The sequence below is a fragment of the Pelodiscus sinensis genome, chromosome 2 (assembly GCF_052426305.1).
Source record: "Pelodiscus sinensis isolate ZL-2025 chromosome 2, ASM5242630v1, whole genome shotgun sequence".
Taxonomy (NCBI): Eukaryota; Metazoa; Chordata; order Testudines; family Trionychidae; genus Pelodiscus; species Pelodiscus sinensis.
The window spans coordinates 51,801,674-51,825,343 of record NC_143053.1 but is presented as its reverse complement, the minus strand read 5'-3'; positions in this window follow the sequence as shown (position 1 = coordinate 51,825,343).

The following is a 23,670-nucleotide window of genomic DNA, read 5'->3' as shown; positions in this document are numbered from 1 at the left end:
TCATACTACACAGGCCAAATGCTTCCTGAATGCTGCTCAGTGTCAAATACAAGTATACCGCTGGTCTCTGACTTGTGACCACCTCCACTGACGACCATCCGCACTTACGACCAAAGCGGTTGTAAATGTGATCCCCGAGTTACGAACGCGATCCGCGCTTACAAACAGTGCGGTCGCCATGTAACCCAATAGGATCTGAGTTACGAACACTTTGAGTGTTTGGTCCGTAACTCATTCATAACTTCAGATACGAAAATGATATGTGTATACACTCTGTATAATCATAAACAGTGAATCATAATCTTCTCATAGACACCTCACTTGGCCTACTTTGTACAAGATTTGCTGCAAATATATAACAGTGATTGCAATCATGATCTGTATGTTGATAGTTTAATCAAATAACAGCACAGTCAGGGTGTATCTAGACTACAGAGTTTTGTCGACAAAAGTGGACTTTTGTCGACAAAACTATACCTGCGTCTACACTACCGCTGAGTTCTGTCGACATAACGTCGACAGAACTCAGCAGTTTTGTCGACACTGGTAAACCTCATTTTACGAGGCATAACGCCTTCTGTCAACAGAGCTTCTGTCTACAGAAGGTGTTATTGCATGTAAACTGTCCTTTGCGTCTACACTACCATGTCGACAAAGCAGCTTGCTTTGTCGACAGAACTGAATGTAGTGTAGACGCACTTTGTCGACAGAAGTTTTGTCGACAGTATCTGTCGACAAAACTTCTGTCGACAAAAGCCTGTAGTCTAGACGTACCCTCAGAGACATCAATAGCTAAAATGAGACCAAATTTCCATTATACTTATTTCACAATAACTTCTGCAACCCCAAGTGTAAGATTATTTTGAAAATGCAGTCTAGGGACTAGATGCTAGGGCCACAGCAAGCTAGCATCTGTCACCATTACTCATGTTGAGGAGACCCTTATTCCACAAGTAGTTCTATTGAAACCAGTGGGTTTGCTCACAAAGTAAAGTGCTACTTATGAGCAAGGTGGCAGAATCTATCCCAGGGTGTGTCTAGACTACACCTCTCTGTCGACAGAGAGATGTAGATTAGGCACATCAAAATTGCTAATGAAGCCGAGATTTAAATATCCCACACCTCATTAGCATAAACATGGCCATTTTTTGAAACGGAGGGGTTTTTTTAAAAAATGGCAGTCTAGATGCAGATCTGTCCAAAATAAAGCCTTTTTCGACAGATCCTGTAAACCTCAGTTTTTGAGGAACACAGGATCTGTCCCCTTCTTATTCTGAACCCTCATCATCATCATGAATGATTTTATCAAAGGGGGATTACACACTCCATTTGCAAGACTTTGCAATCTCAACATGAAATTTCATAGTATTTTTTCTCTGCAGTTTCAAAGAACCTCACAAATGATAATTTAACAACACTCACAGCAAATCTGCCAAGCTATATTATGACAATGTTATAAATGGATAGGCTGAGGTACTGAGAAATTAAGTGACTTACCCAAAATCATGCAGTGAGCCAGTGGAAGAACTGGGAATAGAACTCAAAGATTGTCAATCACTTCACTGCCTGCACAAATCACATCAAACTTTCTTGTCCCCAGTGGCTGACAATTCTGGTGCCAGCATGGTTCAGCCAGACTGAAGTGTGAACACACAAACTACCAAAGTATATTAAGAGATGACTGGGTGAGTGTGTCATGGGAAATTAATTTAGGTCAGAACCACTCCAAATAATGTTGCAGTATTGATGGGGATACTACGGCATTAACAGAATTGTTTATGTCCAGTGCAAATTACTAATTTGTATAGGCCTGCTGACATTTCATGGATATTCAGAAAAAACAAAACACAAGATAATTTCTTCATATAATGCAGTAATAAAACATAATTGCCATGTTAGAATTTGTGTGTACATTTTATAAGTCCTGAAAGTTTTTCCTATGTGTGTTTTTTTGCATGTTCATGCATTCTCTAGGTCTGGCGCATCAGCCAGACTACATTAGGGGACCATCATGTAAATTTCTACCAGAACATAAGAAAAGCAATCTTCAAAGAAGTGGACAAATACGATTCACAAGCTCAATACCAATTTTTGACTGAATGTATATGTTTAAAAAAGAGGCATCTCTTTAAATTAAAGGACAGACAGCACTCTGAGCAATACCCCTCTACAGTAACTACATGCAGTTGATGTTATATATCAAGTAGCCAATCTTTTGGTTCTGTTTTTAATAATCTGGCTGCACATTATGCGCCTGAATTGAAAGCTGTGCTTAGACAAATTACACAAATACACAATTTTTCTACACTTCAGAACTGCAGAAAGAGTAAGAAAATAAGCAAGAAAAGCCCACTAATACTGTAAATACTTGTCCCTCGCAGGAGACCCCTTTCAGATGACATCTGAACATATATTATTATTAGAGATGGGTATGCACCAAAATCCTGAAATCAAAAGCTTAATATCAAAGCTTAATGGCTCGGGCCCATTCCTAATGAATACATCAGACAGACAAAAGCAATCTACTCGTTACCCATCATATCCAAATGCAGCTTTTGTTCAACATGCCATTTCCACAGCACTTGATCCAATTTAGGGTATTTCTTCTACTTCAAAGTCAGACTCCCAAGCCTCGCTAACAATTTATAAACACAAGCTCATTTCACATCCATACGTTCCTCCTTCATTTTATGAGGCACATCATTCCCCTCCCCAATGACAATGATTAGATTTTCTAAAAAGAGAGGCAGACAGAGCTACTGAGATGTTTAAAACCACTAGATCTTATTTCAGTCCGCACTGTACTTCTATAAATTATTATGATGCAACTACTTGGGTAACATAAGCCATTAGGACCTGCGGCATTTCTCCAGAGATGTAGTACAAAAGTGCTCCATCAGAAATGCAATCAATTCCAAGGAAGGCTGCTTCCTGCATACTTCCAAGCTGCTGTTTTTATAAAATAGCTCCCCATAAATGAAGCAGGAAATATATGACATCCTTCAGCAGCCAGTCATTATAATTTAATGGAACACAATTAACATACAAAAATGCCATGCTTAAAGATCTTAACATACATTATCCCAAGGTTTAGAAAGGAAGCATCTGTGGCATATTCAAGAGGCTTATCTCTGGGTATGTTTATACTACAAAGTTAATTTGAACTAACGGACGTTAGTTCGAATTAACTTTGCTAGGCGCTACACTAGCGCTCCGCTAGTTCGAACTTAATTCGAACTAGCGGAGCGCTTAGTTCGAACTAGGTAAACCTCATTCTACGAGGACTAAGCCTAGTTCGAACTTACTAGTTCGAATTAAGGGGTGTGTAGCCCCTTAATTCAAACTAGTGGGAAGCTAGCCCTCCCCAGCTTTCCCTGGTGGCCACTCTGGCCAACACCAGGGAAACTCTATTGCCCCCCTCCCGGCCCCGGACCCCTTAAAGGGACACGGGCTGGCTACGATGCCCGTGCCAGGTGCAAGCCTGCCAGAACCCAGCTAGCAGACCCTGCACCTGGCACGGCTCGAGCCAGCCACCCGATGCCCCCCAGCCCTCCCCCTCTTCCCGGGACCAAGCTGGCGGCTCCCGGGAGCTTGCCCGGGACTGCAAGAGGCGAGCACCCGCCTGGGCTAGTGCGGACATCGTGGACATTGTCCACGACCTCCGCACTAGGCACAGGAAAGTGGCCGTGTAGGGCAGGAGAGCTGCCAGCCTGGCCACCCAGGAGCAGGTGTGCATGAAAATCAAGGGGGTCCACTGAGACCCCCGACCCTGAGCCCTGAGCTTACAATGGCCGTCCTGGGTCAGACCAAAGGACCATCTAGCCCAGTAGCCTGTCTGCCGATAGCGGCCAACCCTAGGGACCATGGAGGGGATGGACCGAAGACAGTGACCAAGCCATTTGTCTCGTGCTATCCCTCTCCAGCCTTCCACAAACTTTGGGCAGGGACACCACTCCTACCCCCTGGCTAATACCTCTCCATGGACCCAACCTCCATCACTTTATCTCACTTCTCTTTAAACTCTGTTCTAGTTCTAGCCTTCACAGCCTCCTGCAGCAAGGAGTTCCCCAGGTTGACTCTTTGCTTTGTGAAGAACAACTTTCTGCTACTAGTTTGAAGCCTGCTACCCATTCCTTTCCTTTGGTGTCCTCTAGTCCTTCTATTATGGGAACTAATGAAGAACTTTTCTTGATGCACCCTCTCCACCCCACTCATGCTTTTATAGACCTCTATCCTATCCCCCCGCCATCTCCTCTTTTCTAAACTGAAAAGTCCCAGTCTCTTTAGCCTCTCTTCATATGGGACCTCGTCCAAACCTCTGATCATTTTAGTTGCCCTCTCTTCCCCTCTCCCACCTCTTTTTCCCAGTCTCCCCGAGTTTTGTTCAATAAAGACAGATTCTATTTTTGACCACACGTTTTCTTTATTTTGTACATCAATAAGAAGGGGGACTAGGGAAGGGTAAGTGGAAGGAGGCGAGGGAGGAATGGGGAGGACTGGGCTGGCTCTGTGGGCTTCTGGGGGTGGAAGCTCTCCTGCAGCCCCCCAATTGCCCCCTCTCCCCAGATGGCAGCCTGCAGCAAGTGCAGCCGGGCTGATGGCCGAGTGCTGTGATGTGCCCAGTGTGGGCACTCCGGGCAATCCAAGCCAGGACTGCTTTGCAAGCGGGGAACCCCTTAGAACTGTCTGTCCGGGGTGGGGGTCAGGTCCCTTTAAGCACAGCCCTCGGCTAGCCTGAGGCAGCAGCTCCACGCTCTAAGTCCTCCTCTGATGCCCTGCCGGCACTGCTTCCGGCCATCCTTAAGCCCTGTTTAGGGTCCACTTAATGTGGACATGCTAGTTCGAATTAGCAAAACTCTAATTCGAACTAGTTTTTTAGTCTGGATCCGTTAGTTTGAATTAGCTTAGTTAGTTCAAATTAGTTCGAATTAGCGCTGTAGTGTAGACATACCCTCTCTCTCTCCTCCCTGCTTCCAGTCCTCCTCTCTCCAATTGGGAAACAGCTCCCACAGTCAAAGGGTACTCTGTGCTGCTACTATAACTGAATGGCATTTACATAAAAATGAAAACTTGTCTGAATAACCAAAGTGAAGCCAATGCCCTATTTGAGGTCACTTCTGATGCCAGTGACAATAAAATCTGTCTGCCCTTCCTGATCTGTGTCTGATTAACCATCTCCACAAGGGGAAGATGCCCTGCCATTCCTTGGGGAATCTTCTTCCTTTCCACATACATGAAGAACACACACATAAATGCCCATGCGCGCACACACACACACACCATGAACAATGGAAGAAGGCAATGAAGCAGCTCCCTAAAATTATATTCTTGCTGAGCTATTTCAAAGACATCTTGCTCTCTTGAAAACCAAACAGGACAGGTGCTCCCCTGCATGTGGCATCATGTGTGTTAGCTGTGGGAAAGTTATTTCTTGAAATATAATAAGGGGTTTACTGTTACCTAAAGGGTCCTGTTGATAAATTTGTCCTTATCAGCATCCAAAGATAAACAAAGCACAAAATGCAAACCAAGTTCTCCAATCCTAGGCTCTCCTAAACCACCATTATAAAGTCTCTTTCCTTTGCCGGTTATAAAGCTGACAGCTGTACTGTGCTGATAACCAATATTTGAATAAATGCTATTTGTGCTATATGTTAAATTGCATCTAATCCTAAATTACAATCAATTTATCTTTAAGAAGCATATTACTTGTCATCTAAAGGCCTCATTTCATGGGCCAGACTGAATAATGTTCTTGGCCTTTTACTCTCACGTTGCTTTGTTCTTCAACTGAACACTGTTCAAGCTGTCCTGAGTGTTTTAAAGCCAGAATACTGCCTGATGATCATCTGACCTGTCAGCATGGTACAACTGCAGAGTTGTTTTGAAAGTCAAATATGATAGCCAAAAGTCTGCAGTCATTGTTTTCAGAGTACAGTGCTGTTAGAGTCCCTACTTGTTAAGAAAATGCATCTTGTAGAGTCCTCGGATACTATGAAATGTTGACTCATAAGACTTGCCTAGATTATTAAATATTTACTGCGGTTGGATCATTTAGTCATTCAGTTGCAACAAACAAGCTTCTATGCTGCCCTACAACCTCTGGCTGTGATCTCATCAGATCTCAGAGGCTAAGTTACAAAGGACATGACCAGTACTTAGGAGGGAAACTTCCGAAGAAAAGCAGGATGCTGAGGTGAGTGCTGCTGCTGATTCATTAAGAGTCAGGTTTCCCTCTGAGTAAGGTGGTAACACCATACTGTGTTAGAGGCCAGGGTAATTGTCCTGCTGAACATGCTGTTTTTGGGGTGAGATGTAAAAATTAGGTCTTGGCAATTTCCGATCATTAGATTGTCTTTTGTAAGACACGGAACATTACATCCAGTGTCCAGTTTATTCTGTTCTATTTCATTTCTTATACTGTCCTCATTCCTTTAGTGTACGAACCTACACTCTCTAGGGAGGAAAGGCTGTATATATAGCTACAGAATATTGTTAGGATACTAATATAGCAAATCTAATGGAAATCTTGGTCTAAGCAGATTTCTATCCTCCTCCTTTAGAACTGTTCATCTATATAGTACGTTTATCAACAAATACAGTTCTATGAATTTCTAAAAATATGCAGAACTGCAAATATAGAGCTTAAATCAAAATCATTAGAGACTTGCACAGATACAAAATTTTGTATCCACATCTGCATTATAGCTGCAAAAGTGAGCCACAGTTAACCACATCCACATCTGCAGATGCAGATACCCATGGATATAAAGCAGGTATCTGCAAATTTTCAGGATTTTACATACAAAATTTATGTCTGCATATGCAGCTGTATCCACAGAAATGATCCATGGATATACACATTTGCAGGGCTCTAAAAATCATTATAAAATAGCACTAGGTAATTGCTGACAATTCAGGCCTACATGTTTTATTGTACTAATTTATGACTCATCTAGGGTGCATCTAGACAGCAGTGCTATTTCGGGATACTTTCAGTATCCCAAAATAGCGTTTTCTGCATCTTGACAACATGGCCATTATTTTGAACTAGCTTTTGAAATAACGGACGCTGTATTCTGATGTCCCTGTAGATGTTGTTCTACAAAGATTAAGGGATGCTTCAGATTAGCGCTGTATTTCAAAATTTGGCGCTGTGTAGAGAGCACCAAATTTCAAAATAAGCTATTTTGAAATACACTTGAAATAAGCTACGCAATTTGCATAGCTCAAATTGCATAACTTATTTCGAGCTAAGGGTGCAGTGTAGATAAAAGGTGTTTTTAAAAACATACTATAACTAGAATCTTTTCACTAACATGTTTTAACTAGCAGTGTAGATGGTCAAGATGTATTTTAATATATTAGTTGATGAAGGCAAACCTAGTGCGTACACTGGAGGTTTACAATGTATTAGTTTAAAAAGTGTTAAATAGCAGATTTTAGACATAATACAGTGCCCAAGAACTGCTGTATTTGGGCTTTCCTGCATGAGACCTCTATGCACTGTTAAATATCAACAGCCAGAAAATTATTAGAGCCAGTCAGGAATTTTTCAAAGAACTATTTTTTCCCATGAAAAAATACTAATTGGTTGAAAGTGAAAATGTTTCCAGGAAAAGGTGGGTTTCAACTTATTTTTCATTTTGAAAACAGCTGATTTTGACATTTTCTAAACAAAAAAAACCCCTGTGTTTCAAAATAGCTTTTCATTTAAAAATCCAAGCAAATCATAGAAAAAGTTATGAAAGTTATTATAATTGAAACAAAACATTGTAATTGACTAGAATTTTTTCACGTTGTCAATATGTACATATTTTTGATATCTTGAGTTTTCATCCCAATGTGACATGGCAATGATAAATGTCGCGGGCAGTGATAACTCTAGTCAATACAAGTTCAACATCCTTTCACTAACTGATGTTAATCTAACACAATTGTGCATGTTGGCATCTATCCCATCTTTCACTCAAATATTTCAAAGATTGACTTTTTACCTATCAAGACCTAGAAACTCAAAGTAATACTGTGCACCTACCCAAATACTGACACATAGGACATGGGTATTTTAAATGTACAGCAGGATTTAGTGTATCCGCTGCAGTTGTGTCATTTCTTCATTAGACATTATAGCAGCCTCTGGCCTAGTATTTTAGTAGAAAAAAGTAGCAGGGATACCAAGTTTTCTCAGCAAATGAATGGTAAATGGAGGTATAGTTCACACAAATAAATTAAAAAGGAAGCAATGTATTCTGAACTCTAGATGCCCCATAGCTTCTCATATTAAAAGATACAACATTTTCTCTACCAGAAAATGTCTAAATGTTTTTTAGATTTAATATTGAGCTGCTGACTTTTATCTCCTGAATAATGGCAATTGATGTGCTTTAGTAAGAGATGCTATTGAACTAAAAAACAATAAAATAAGAGGTATATGAAAATGGGTCGTAAAACCTGAAGAAGAGAACACATAAATCAGACTAGCCAATAAAGCAGATTTTGTTTAGGTAATAGTTTATCTAAAGCCAAAGTCAGAAGACTTGCATTTGAGCTTCTGATTTTACAGAGTATTTAATCGATGCTTCTATCATATTTTTATAGTTCTATTTCCAAGAAAGCGACCTTTCAATACTGCTAACTATAAGCTGCCAAAAATCATGAGTCAGGCGCCCCAAAAACCAGGAGGGTAAAAAAGAACTCCAATGTATTATTTTGAAATAATTACCTTATCAATATCATTCTTGAGCCCTTTGTGATATACTCAGAGTATATTTTAAAGCTATTCTCTGTGGGCATGATGTCTAGAAATGTACTTTTTCTAAAAAAATTATTAGAATTCTTGGGTATCATATTATGTCTAAAATCTGCTAGCTAACACTTTTTTAACTAATACATTCTCAGATTCTCACGTAATCACCTGATTCCAGGAGTTGAGACTGTAAGAAGAACATCAAAAACAAGACCCACGATAAATTAATGAGACCTGGCAACAGAGCTTTTGGAAGTTGAGTAGAGAGGCATTTGTGATAAAAATATTGGGAAGGCAAATGGAGATGTGCATCTGAACATATCTGATATGTATATCAGACCAAGGAGACTTCTCCTCTGTTTTTCTATTCTTAGAAGATAACTATTTTTATCATTATCTCCTAACTATGTTGCTTTCCTTGAGGCCTGGACCTTAACATGGTGAGAAAGCTTATGGGTTTCAGTGAACCTGACAGATATACTAGTTGGAATTTCACCAACTTCGTAAAGTGTGACATTCACACTGACACCTGGGAGAGGCAGGTGGAGTATCGGGTAACCTGGAAAACTACCATCAAGAACAGTGCCCGATACTTTGAGATCAAGCATCATCTCCATGAAGACCAGAGAGCCCCACAGAGAAGCATGCCCATATCCACATAGGCACCACTGGCATTGGTACTGATGGAGATAGAGACCTCATGTGTTGCCACTTCAAGAAAGTGTTGCTTGCCAAAGTTATCCTAATTTCTCATCTTTGCACTCATCAGTTATGAGTGCCCAAAGGGAAATCTTATTCGATTCAAGAGATTGCAGAGAGAGAGTCAGAATTTTAACTCCTTGTAAGACAACACAAACTGGAGAGGTAGAAGAGTAGGGACCAAATAAAACAGTCCATGGAGGTTGAGCAGTAAGAAAACAACCAATCCTCATTAAAAAATTAAGATATCAAAACACAACAAGATACCCATTTCAGCAAGCAGCAAGATAAAACAGGGATGACAGAGTTTTGCTCTTGCCTAAGAAATGAGAAGGATTCAGAAATTAACTAGTGTAAAAATTTGAAAGGTGCCTAAGTGATTTAGGAACTTACAAACTAATACATTATACCTAGACTTTAGTAAGGCATTTGATACAGTCTTGCATGAAATTCTTATCAATAAACTAGGTAAATACAACTTAGATGGGGCTACTATAAGGTGGGTGCATAACTGGCTGGATAACCGTACTGAGAGAGTAGTTATTAATGGTTCACAATCCTGCTGGAAAGGCATAACAAGTGGAGTTCCACAGGGGTCTGTTTTGGGACCGGCTCTGTTCAATATCTTCATCAACGATTTAGATATTGGTATAGAAAGTACGCTTATTAAGTTTGCAGATGATACCAACCCGGGAGGGGTTGCGACTAATCTGGAGGATAGGGTCATAATTCAAAATGACCTGGACAAATTGGAGAAATGGTCTGAGGATGAAGTTTAAACAGGATGAAGTTTAATAAAGACAAATGCAAAGTGCTCCACTTAGGAAGGAACTATCAGTTTCATACATACAGAATGGGAAGCGACTGTCTGGGAAGGAGTATGGCAGAAAGGGATCTAGGGGTTATAGTGGACCACAAGTTGAATATGAGTCAGCGGTATGATGCTGTTGCAAAGAAAGCAAATATGATTCTGGGATGCATTAACAGGTGTGTTGTGAGCAAGACACGAGAAGTCAATCTTCCACTCTACTCTGCACTGGTTAGGCCTCAGTTGGAGTATTGTGTCCAGTTCTGGGCACCGCATTTCAAGAAAGCTGTGGAGAAATTGGAGAGGGTCCAGAGAAGAGCAACGAGAATGATTAAAGGTCTAGAGAACATGACCTATGAGGGAAGACTGAAGGAATTGGGTTTGTTTAGTTTAGAAAAGAGAAGATTGAGGGGGGACATGATAGCAGTTTTCAGATATCTAAAAGGGTGTCATAAGGAGGAGGGAGAAAACTTGTTCTTCTTGTCCTCTGAGGATAGAACAAGAAGTAATGGGCTTAAACTGCAGCAAGGAAGGTTTAGGTTGAACATTAGGAAAAAGTTCCTAACTGTCAGGGTAGTTAGACACTGGAATAAATTGCCCAGGGAGGTTGTGGAATCTCCATCTCTGGAGATATTTAAGAGTAGGTTAGATAAATGTCTATCGGGGATGGTCTTAACAGTATTTGGTCCTGCCATGAGGGCAGGGGAGTGGACTCGATGACCTCTCGAGGTCCCTTCCAGTCCTAGTATTCTATGATTCCATGATTCTATGAAACATTTGCAGAGGAAATGAAGGATTGATTAAACTTTGTCAAGGTTTCTATCAAGGTTATTGGGTTATTAAAGCAACAGATCAATATGGTCTTAACATGGAAGGAAGTTCATCTCTGGATCACTACATTTCCCCGTCTTCATGGGTACAATTGATTGTTCTTGCCTAAGCGGAGTACTTTGCATTTGTTCTTTTTTAAATGTCATCTGATTTACTTGAATTCTCCAGTTTGTCCAGATCATTTTGAATTTTAATCCTATTTTCCAAAATACTTGCAAGCCCGTATAACTTAATATCATCTGCAAACTCTATAAGTGTACTTCCAATACCATTATCTAAATCATTGATGAAGATCTTTAACAGAACTGGACCCAGGACAGAGCCTAGCAGTACCCCACTTGAAATGTCCTTCTAGCTTGACTGTGAAACACTGACCATTTCTCTATGGGAATTGTTTTCCTATTAGTTATGGACCCACCTTATAATAGCTTCATTAAGCTTGTATTTTGCTAAATCGATTATGAGAAGGTCATGTGAGACTGTATCAAAAGCCTTACTAAAGAAAAGATATGGTATAGCTACATCTTCCTCCCTCCACAAGGCTTGTTACACTCTCAAAGATGTAGTCTTTTGGGGGAGGCAGAGATGGAAAAGACAGAAATGGGTTGTTGGTGATCTATTGGGTTTGTTTGGCATCCCATAATCTTTTTCTGTGCAACAAGAAGATCCCCTTTGAGAGGATCCTTGGGAATATTTCCTCCATTACATCACTCTTCAACAATTTTTACCAAGAGGGGGATTAACCATTTGAGATACATTCACTGTGGAATGAGTCACGTCTTTTTCTAGGCCATTCAAAAACCCAGTTGTAGTGCTGCTTACCAGGCACTCCTTCTAGTGGTTTAAACTTTCTATTGTGCTATATTCAGCATAGTGTATAAAGATGATTTGAGGGCCTCCTTTAAAAGTTAAAATAAATAACCTCTCCTGAGTCATTGGTGAAGGCTACAGTCACATTTACTAAAACTTCCTCTAAATTGTAAAAGGAAAATATATTTCAATTAAAATAATGTATTCATTGACTGTATGTAATTATGTGTATAGATTAATTCATGGATCCACTACCTACTGATTGGAGATGGACTAGAATTACTTTATTGTACATATTGATCAAACCTAGTGAATGGATAAACTTGCTAAGATAATACATTAAAAAATACGTTCTCACCAATATATATTGAATACTCTTAAAAGATCATCTGAAATAGGACTAAACCTGTGAAAGGAAAGATTTTCTGTAATGTTGTGGTTGTGCTTTTAAACAGCTTCCACCATATTTAATTACAAACGATTTATTAGGTACATGAATTGTACATCTCTAATTAAACCTTTCCTTCCCATCTTGCCACCAGCAGGAATGCTTAAATAGAACTGAAAAAAGTAATAAAAAGATTAAATAGAAAACACCAGCCCAAATATCCTGACTCTGTGTGTTTCTCAGAAAAATGCAGCCATTTTTCCTCTCAGTGCCTCTGCTTAAGCAAAAGCTACTGTGGATGCTGTATTTTCCTAACCTCTGATGAACTAACTTCAATGCATGCAATGCAACACCATCATTTTTTATTTTTCTGCATGCCAGTGAAACAGAGCCCTTGCTCACACAGATTGCCTTTCCCACCTTTAGAACTGGAAAGACCGATAGGTAAAAGTATATGACACTAAAGATCAAAAGCCCTGGTAAATGTGAATGGTGCTGTTTGAATTGTCAAGCTCATGGTCATGGAGAAATGACTTGGGCCAAGTCTACACTGGCACAGAGCTGGAACTTTCTGGATCAGAGGTGTGAAACTCCCCACTCCCTTCACCCCCTCCACAAGCAAAGCAAGCTACAGCACAGTAAAGCCTCAATGTAATTCCAGCTACAGTGCTAGAAGCCATGATCCCAGTACTGTTAGCTACTCCCTTCACAGAGGTGGTTTACATAGGAGAGCTCTCTCCCAGCACTTGTGCTGTGGCCACGCTTTCAGTTTAAAGCATTGTGCTGCTGTGCTTTAAACAGTTAAATGTAGACAAAGCCTAACTAAGCCACACTCAACTGGGAGGAGCAGGAAAACCACTTAACTTCATAGAAAACCACTGAGAAAACATGATGCAAAGTCCTAGTGCAGTATGGTGAGATTTCTGCCATGGACTTGCATCGAAATGACAAGGGGGAGCAAATAATTCATAACAAATAATTTAACAGAAGTATTGTACTTCTCTCTTCCTGTGGGCTGAATTCAAACTTGTGCAGTGGCTAGCATAAGTTCTATGGAACCCGTAAGAACTATTTAAGCCCTTAATAAAAAGTTTACAGATCTGATCCCATGAGTAACTGATCGCTTCAGCTCCATCTGAAGCTTTTAAGAATGTGAGTGGTCCCATTGGCACAAACAGAAAGAGCCGCTCACATGCCTTAAGTTAAGCATATGCTTAAGTGCTTTGCTGATTGAAGGTCTCAGTGCTCAGAACCTGATCAGAAAGTAGACAACATCCACCCCACCACACATGGGTTCAAGTTCTGTTTCCATGCTCTCTCTTTTTCTCTCTCTCATTTGGACCAAGATCTCCATCTAGGGCCTGAGAAACTTTTCCCTGATAAAGTTCAATTGAAATTGGTACATTCCTGCAAAATGTTTGTTTTGATGATACAGCATTTGCCAACTAAAAACCACTTAGTTGAAAACTTTCCAGCCAGCTCTATTCACAAACTGTGACTGTAAGTCTTAATAAGCTGATTAATGCCAACAATTTTATTAGAAAGCCACTATGTAAGAATGAATATGCAAGTTAATTTTAAATGGCAAGTGAACTCTAAAGAATACACATGTGCTAATAATGAGACAAGCATTAGTGGGTCAATGACAAAAGCTAAGATATACTCGCAGCCCCTTACTAGATCTCTTCCTTGACCTTTGATAGTTATAAGTCTCTCTGATGATGTTCTCAAAATTATCCAGGTCATCAGTCTTACTGGGATGATGCTAGAAGCTTCTTCGTATTTAGATGCTGGGCAATAATTATAATTATAATAAAATAAATGCTAAATAAATTCAGCATCAGAAATGATTAGGGGATTGGATAGAATGATACATGAAGAAAGATTAAAGACCCAAACAACTTGACTTAGTGGGGACTAAAGGAGTTAGAAAATAATTGACTAAAAGTATGTAAATACTATAGAAGAAGATGAATTATTTAGTTTTATAGATGAAGATGTAATTTGGACTGTAGACATTAGGTTAAGAAAAGGCATAATGAAGCTATATGACAGAAAAACCTTCTGATAGAGAGATCTACTCATTTCTTAAATGCAGCAGTGGATATCTAATACTTTGAGTCATTTAAAACTGAAATGAACAAAAATCAAGAGTATGCATCTGTAGATCTATCCTTCAATAGGCCAGGATGTATTAGGTATCCTGAGAGGCCTCTTCTCTCTCTAATGGCTTCCATTATGTGAGAGCAATTTTGTTTTTAGGATGTTTTAAATGTAATTTATTTCAAAGACTAATGCTGGGCCTGTGCATGCCTTGCCTTTTCCAATCGTATAGATAGGTAGTTGGTTGTGAGCAATTCAGAGAGAATTTCCTACTTATTAAGGTGGGATTTTCAAAAGTGCTTTAGGACGTTGGATGCCCCATTTCTGTAGGTGTACTTTAAAATCCCACCTTAAATCCTATACAAAATTTGAGAGGCCACTTAAGAAGGAGCTCTGAGAACTAATGTTACTAAAAACAGGTAAGATTGCATGCAATATGTACTGCCCCATCTGCCACGATTCATCTTGTGACTTTCAATTTGCAAGGGAAGAAGTCAACTTGTATGCATATTTTTAAAGATCCCATAGAAGTAGTTATGGTAATATTGCCATTTTACCTTGAAACAAAACTCAAGGCTAATTATTCACAGCACAGGCAGATGAATATTCACTGATTTCATATTTGCACATTGTGCTCAAACCAAAGCAGATTTCTCTTGCATTATATTTTTTTTTTCATTGGAAAACATCAAACTACAAAGGAGATTAACCTATCAGAAGTAATATCAGCTTCCCAAGAAGTACAGCCTTAAAGCACTGTTTTACAATGAGAGCAATGGCTTCACAGCTTTGACTCTTTGTACTTTCAGCACATGCTAAGCAGTCCTTTCATGATCATGTATGTTGTATGCAGCCCTTATAATCAAATGTTGTTGCTAAGAATAATTAGAATACATAATATGTTACTTCAAAAACATTAGGAATCTATTGGGAATGAGAAAGAATACCTCTTATTGTTGTTATCGAGGTTCTTTTGTATGTATTTGAGATTTTAGAATATAAATAGAACTAAAGCATCTAACAATGCCCAGTACAACTCATTTCTATATGTTTCCAAGATTCCTGACTGAAAGCAAACCATGGTAGGATGTTTTCTCTGATAAAAAAAAAAAGAGGTGCAACATACAAATACAATAAATATAAAAAACATCACATTTAGAAAGTACAAAGACAAATTCCATAGTCTACAGGTTAAGAAAGCATGTAGTACGGAAATATCATTTCCATATTGTCATGTGTGGTGAAACTATGTGTGGGTAAAGTATAAACTAGTAGAAGAAAGAAGTGCAAATCAGGTCTCCTGGGTTCCATTTCTGCCTTTCCCAATTACTCAGCATAATTTTTTGAAATTCTTTCATTTCACCTGTCTTTGCTAGTTTCTTTACACAATGGTTATAATACAGCAGGGGTGGGGAACCTTTTTTGGCTTGAGGGCCACTGACCCACAGAAAAATCAGTTGGGGCTGCACACAAGTGAGAAGTAAAAAAATTAAACAAAAAAACAAACCCCTCACTGATGTGGCCCCCAACTGAGAAGGAGAAAGACACTTCCCACATTCCCCTTGCACACCAGAGCCTATGGGGACCCCGGCTAGTGGGGGGAGGGAGGGCTGGAGCACCAGAGTGGGCTCCCTAGTGCTAAGGGGGCCCTGAGTCTCAGGGGCCAGATCCAGCCAAGCCAGGGACCCCTGTAATACAGTAATAACAAGAGCTAATGCTGGTGGTGTGAGCATAAGCATTCGTGAACTGCCATGAGAGCCTTGGATAAATGCCAATTATTAATTATTATGTTAATTAGGTATTAAATAAAACACCCAAGCCACAAACCTTTCCACTTTCTAATAAAAAGAGAGAATGGAAGGAACTGCATCCCCCAGCTCCCTATTCTTTGATAAATTAAGCCAAATCCAGGGCTCAATCCTCCAAAGACTTACAGAAGCAAGTAACTTTACTGCTAGGTTACAGCCAGTTCTTCCTTCTTTCATGCCAATTTAACCTTTAAAATAAAATAATCAATATATGTTGATAGCTATTTCATAGTGTGCACACACACATAGCAGATTCCTGCTGTGAACCAGAAAGAAACAAAATGTAAAATAAATGAAAAAATTCATGGCTACAGGGCACAAGTCTTTTCGTTTTTGTTTCTCTTCATCTTTAAATGTAACTATTGAAGGATGGAAATGATAGTCATGAGGAGGCAACAGGTCTGCATTTACAAAATTACTAAGCCTGCTTGTAAGAATAAATCAAAGATTAAATATTTTAATAATCCAGCCCAGGACATAGTAATGGTTTGACCCAGTCCCACTGAAGTAAAAAACAAAAGGTAAACTATTTTGGACTTGGTTACATATTAGTAATTTGTAGCTGCCCTTTCTAGTGACAAATAATGGAAGGTCTTACCAATCAGCATTCTCTCCATGAATTTTAAATGAACACATTTCAAGTACATCTTAGAGATCTGCTCAGATCCGTTTCCCCCTTTCTAAATGACAATAGGAGTTTTACCTTCCTAATTACAGTTTACAAGAAGATTAGCAGTAAAGCTGTTTTTGTGTTTGGCAAGACAGGTGCAACAAGAAGCAAGCATCACATTTTTCTAATGACAGCTCTTGGATACATTCCTGTGCAAGCATTTTCACTTAGGAGAAGCAGCTAAATAAATGTAGGGATGGAAAACAATTTGTATGTCTTCAGAGCACAGCAGTGCAACCCAAAAGCTACGGGAATTGCTTTCCTACACCACCAATAATTTGCTTAGAGAAATATTTTCAGTCATCATCTTGTACCTTTGTATTCCACAAAATGTCAACAACTGAATATTCTCTGCTTAACCATCCAATTTCATAATAACAAAGGAGAAGAGCACTAAGTTCATTATTCCAGTCACATGTAACGTTTGCATGCATCTTCTCAGTACATATCATGAACATAACTGCTACAGCAAAAGCCTGATGTGACAAAATAGCTTAAGAAAAATGAAAAGAATGTGAAAATGCTCAGCCTGATAATCAAACATGGATTTTACTCTGTTTCTTAGCAAACTATCAGTGAGCATAACTGACAGGTTACTATAAACTTTACATACTGTAATTATCTTTCCCTTCAAATCCTTATTGGAGAGGATGTTAGCTTTGGAATTTTACTTCTATAAATTTGAAATGATTTAAGGGCCCAGGGAAACTGTCAGATTGACAGGCCCAGCAAATGAAGTCCTCTCTATCTGCAGCACCACGTGCCACACAAAACATGCAGAAGCAGTATGATTCCCCATGCTGCCATGGTAGAGGGACTTACCTAGGAGTGAAATTCTCATTCACTTTTCTTTGGAGACTGCCAAGTGGACAGAGTCATCTGTAGCTGAGGCTACAGTAAGGTGGCATATAACCGAGTCTATATAAGATTCTTCAGAGGTAGCTCTCATACTATAGCATAGTTGGTCATGTTGAGAATCACAACCATAAAGCCCTATTCAAAGCTCATTTAAGTCAATGGGGGTCTTTCCATCTTTTTCACTAAGCTTTAGTGAGCAATGAGCATCCACAGATGCTGACAATATGGGAGTGAAAGGGAGTAACAGAATGGAGGAAATTATGGAAAAAGTTTTTGTATCATTACCATTCTGGGATTAAATCATTTAAATTATAGACACTGACAGTGCTGACAAAAAAGAGACAGTTTGTAGAAGATGATTTATGATGAATATATGTCCAGCCTTTTTGTAGGGTAAATTTTTATGACTGGATACATATTTTCAAACTAGTATCTAGAAACAAAACCACATAAAACACACCTGTCCATGAAGCTGTTTATGTAAGCATTTATACTACACTTATTTCCATGTATCTGAATGTCTAATATAGTAAAATCTCATGACCTTCTACTTTTCTTTTTTCCTTTGAGGCAATCAGGATTTTTTAAATGTCTTCTCCAAGTCCACCTTCCCCTTTCGTAGGCCATGTCTTCATTAAATGGATGATTGACACTGCTGTGATCGATCTTCCAGAGTTTGATTTAGCAAATCTAGTTAAGACTCACTAAATCAAACTCAGAGGGAACCCTCCCCCCCCCATCAGCATCCAGTACTCCTGTTTCTGCAAGGAATAAGGGAAGCCAATGACAGCATTGGCTCCCATTGGCCTCCCACTGTGGGAAAGACAGGGAAACTCAAAACAAGATATGTCGACTCCATCTATGTAATTAATGTAGCTGGAGTTGCATATTTTGATTCCATGTTCCCCTTTAGTGTAGACCTAGCCTTACTGTTTTTTGTTATGGCTACTAGAAAGTAAAGCTGGCAAAGTGACTTTACCTCACCTCCATCAGAAGCAAATTTCAAAATTTTGGGCTTGCTACTGAGAGAGGACAAGGTAATTGTGGTGACAGAGGTACTCTTTAAATCAGTTCCTTGGAGGGCTTACAGATTAGTGATAAGGCTTTGATTTAAATCTAGCATTCTGTGAGGAATGAAAGTAGCAAGCAGGATGTCAGAATGACGTGCTCCGATTGACCAACACCGCTGTGAGGTAGGCTGCACACATTTTGGGCAACTGAAAACCTTTGGGGAGGGAGGCAATCTCTTCCCAGCCACAGAAGGAAGCAGGCATTTTGAATGGCCATGGTTATTCGAGTATCCAGCAGCAGTCTCATGACTTGGTGACAATACCACTAGCTGCAGTGTCAGAGACCTTATCTGAAAAGTAGTTTCACCTCTCTCATTCCCACACTGGTGGAGCTCAGTACCATCATACAAAGAATACATTTGATTTCTGAGGAAGTGAGGAGATAGCCACTGCACTGCTTTTTTATTAATATTAATATTAATAGTGGCATTAATATTAGTGAAGAACCCTAGCCCACTCTGCTAGAAAAGGGTGTGTGCCATATCTGAAGCCATCTACAAGGAGGGGACTTAGGGATCCAAAGAAATAAATTGGTGATATCTGGGAAGAAAGCCTGAACAAGACTTCAGTTATGCATCAGAAGACAAAGCTCTGAATTCTGCTCAGCACACTCTCAGTGCCCTACACATAATAATGGGGTAGGTGTTCTCAGATGGCTAGATCCAACCCATAAAATGTGGCACTGAAATCTTCCACACTTACAGGAGACACAGCAATCCCAGATTATTAGTTCTGTGAATTTCTTTTATATCAGATTTTTTTCTGCCTGTCCCAGGGGAAAGCCAGTTCAATTAGAGAATGTAAATGGGGTCACCTCTCACCTGCAGCTCGATGAAATTGCTCAGTAGGATCACAGAAATATTCATGTGCCCCTAACTGTGTCACTTTGAACATTTTTTAAAGGACAGTGAAATATTTGCCTGCCCAGAAGTGAGTGATAGATATTTGAGATGATTCTCATTATTAATGCACTCAGACATCATGGCAAAATTTTGTCTTGAACAAAGTTAACAAAGAAACACTAGAAGGAGGTAAACAGCAAAAGTAATTGTCAAATAATTTAGCTGGGTGATATCTTGGTCCATTGAGCATAGTCCTGTAAAATGTATAACATGTGCATAACAATATAAATATATTTTAAAGCCTCTGTTAAAATAATATCAAACAACTGATTTAAACTTAATTGAAACAAGCAAAAACATTTCCAAGCTAAGTCTCTCATGTCATCCTTGATCATTGTTCCTGTGTATTGTTTTGCATTATGACTAGGAACCTCAAGAATTGCTCTGAAACCACTCTTGTATCTGTGCACAGAGCAGGTGAAGAATTAGGCTTTAACCATAACTATGATTTTTATTATTTGTAATGGTATATATCAAATCCCAAGCTTCATTTCACTGTAGTTTTTAGAAATGTAATATATTTAATTCCTCTTTTCTTTTTAATGTTAATGCAGTATTTTAGAAAGTGATTATAACCAGCATTTTTCCTAGGGGATTGTCTGCAAGAACCTTTTGCTCATCCAAAAGTGCGTTTACATAGCACTTCAGTCTTCACTCCAGTATCATTCTAACCTAAACCCAATTCAAAATATGGGTATCCAGATGTCTCCCATTCCACTGGCCTGGAACACCAGAAAGATGAATTTACCTACTCCATTTTTACTAGTATAATACTGGATCCCTACCCTGATTTTATACTGAGAGGCTAAGGGGAGGGAACAGGGTGCATTTAAATCAGCTTACATGGTGCTGCACCAGGTATGGTGTTAAATTCTAATTTACGCTCACCGACTCATGTGGTCTCTGCTGGCACTCACTAAATCTCCCAAATGCATGTTACTATAGTACTGTTTGAAATAGAATTGAAGTAATGTCCGCTAGGGATCATCTAGTGCAGGGGTGAGCAATAATTTTGGGGGAAGAGCACTCCAAGATTTCGGAAAGTGGTCAAGGGCTGCACTTTTCTGCAGAGGAGGTGTGGGATCTAAGATGGAAGTTGGCTGCAAAAGGGGTAAGGGACTGAGGTGCAGGAGAGGGTCTGAGGTCTGAGGGGGAATTTGGGTGGAGGAAGGGTTGTGACCTGGGTCCCATGATTGGGGTGTCAGGTTAGAGAGGGAGTGTGGGTGCAGGAGACGATTCTGGCCTTGGGGATGGGTGTAGGAAGGAGTATAAAGTTTGGGAGGGAGTTGTGTGTTGGGGTAGGAGGTGAAGAGAGTTTGGATGGTGACTTGGGGGAGGGAGTTGGGGTATGAGAGGGGCAGGGGTGCCAGAAGCAGGCTCTGGCTGGGAGACACTTAACTAAGCATCTCCAGGCCAGCAACCCTGCAGCAGCCCCAAGGGAGGCTGGGTTCCCTCCCTGCTGCAGCCTCAAATCACATAAAACTTCAGGCTGCTCCCCCCACGTGGCTCTTAGCTGTCGGAGGTGGGAAGAGCCTTGTGCTGCCTCTGTCCAAAAGCCAATCTCTCAGCTCCTTTTTGCTGGTTGTTTCTGGCCAATAGTAGTTGAGGATTGGGCCGAGGACAGGGAGATCCCATGAAGCTTCTCCGTCCCTTCAGAGCAGAGAGCCACATGGAGCAGCCCTCCTCTTAAAACAGTGGCTCGTGAATAACTAAGGCTCCCACAGGACACATCCAGTGGCTTGGTTGTCCGGATCCAGCCCACAAGACATATTTTGTCCACCCTGATCTAGTGCATACTTGTAAGATCCACATGGGCCAGTTAAACCCCAGCTGGTGAAGACAAAATGCACCATGCAAATAAGCCCTTTCTCTATGCTCCACCCACTTCTGCTCAATCTATATAATAACATTTGGAAGTCACATTGGCATCTATATGGCTGCAGCACTTCAGCTAAGAGGAGAACTTGCCCATTAATATGTTGAAAATGTTCATCAAGAGAACAACAATATAAAGGAACCTTAAATGCATTGGGTCAGCACCTGGTAGAAAACTCCTAAGTGACACTTTTTCAAAGAAGAATGTAACAAATGTTCATCTGTTGGGTGGGGGACAGGTGCTACTGTTATATTAGGGAGCTGGGGTTGGTGATTGGGGAGCTCAGGGAGATCATTCTTTACATAGCAATGATGGCTTCTGTCGGTTGATCAGAACACAGCTGGCTGCCTGCTGTATCTAGAAGCTTGGGGAGTTCTAATTTTAGGCACTTGCAAAATTAAAATAAAATAACTTATTTAACATACGCTCAACAGGAACAGTGTAAAGAATGCCATTCCCTGCACCCACATATGTTGGCAAGTGCACTAGGACCAGATTGTGACAAGCTTCCCCAAATTGCAGGCCTGCAGAAGTCCTCACACAGTTCCATTCCCCATGTGCAGAAGAACTGCTGCACTGAGCTAACACAGTAAATGGGGGTCTCAGTTTGAAAGTTAATTCTATTCTCTTTCCATTTCAGTTAACAATCATTATGGTCTTACATCCAGATTTTAATTTGGGCCTCTGGATTTTCTGCTACATCCTCCCACTTGCTAATAGGTCTTTTGTATTGAGTTTCAGTGGCTATTGTTGTCACTAATGTTTCATAAAATGTTTTAAAGCCATACTGACCTATTGTAACAAACACTTCTTAACAGAAGGAGAACTGATCTAATATTACATAAAGTTCAGTAAAAACAAATTACCCACTTTCTCCTAAGGTCTTTTCAAGCCTCTTGAAGGTGCTGAGCCATGTGTAAACATCGTCATTTCTGTTTCTGTAAATCAGGGCCTAGGGTAAAAGGTTAATTTTCCATGTAAATTATATAGGAAACAGAATGCTGTCTCTGGAGGGGATTGCACAAAAGAAAATAGCTTCTTATTCTGTGATAAAGCAAAAAGCAAGTGAGAGGAAGAAGGATATCATAGATATTCAGAACCTTATCTTCTATGCTGTGCTGCTCTGCTTTTTCATGCTCACTTAGTCAGATTCTGATCCATCCATTTACTCATACTGAGTGGCACCTTATTCCAGGAACGGTTCTGCTGACTTCAGTGAGCTATTTGTGGAGTGGGAACTAGTTTGCTTGAAAAATGACTAGTCCTGAGGCACCTTAGGGTATGTCTACACTACCCCGCTAGTTCGAACTAGCGGGGTAATGTAGGCATACCGCACTTGCAAATGAAGCCCGGGATTTGAATTTCCCGGGCTTCATTTGCATAAGCGGGGAGCCACCATTTTTAAAACCCCGCTGGTTCGAACCCCGTGCAGCGCGGCTACACGGGGCTCGAACTAGGTAGTTCGAACTAGGATTCCTATTCCACAAGGTGTACCGGTAGTTCGGAATAGGAATCCTAGTTCGAACTACCTAGTTTGAGCCCCGTGTAGCCGCGCTGCACGGGGTTCGAACCAGCGGGGTTTTATGCAAATGAAGCCCGGGAAATTCAAATCCCGAGCTTCATTTGCAAGTGCGGTATGCCTACATTACCCCGCTAGTTCGAACTAGTGGGGTAGTGTAGACATACCCTTAGAGAGTAACAGAAATATACAGTACCATGAGCTTTCCTGGGTAAGACCCACTTCATCAGATGAGTTGGAGTGGAAATAACAGAATCCAAGATATATATAATAGGAAAAAAGTTCCTGTTAATTGTAGGATCCATGTTAATGAAGCTAATTAAGTGGGCTGGATGTGTCCCATTCATAGCTTTTGATGTGGAATGCAGATTTAAAAGGCAGGGGAAATTGGTTTTTAATGTGTTAACCAAGTTAATGTTTTTATTCAAGCCCAGAGTAACATTGTCAAATTTGAAGATGAATTCCAGTTCTGCAGTCTCTCTCTCTCTCTCTCTCTGTAATTGGATGGTGAAATTCTTTTGTAGAAGAATGGCTACTTTTAAATCCATTGATTGAGTGACCAGGCAGATTAAAACAGTT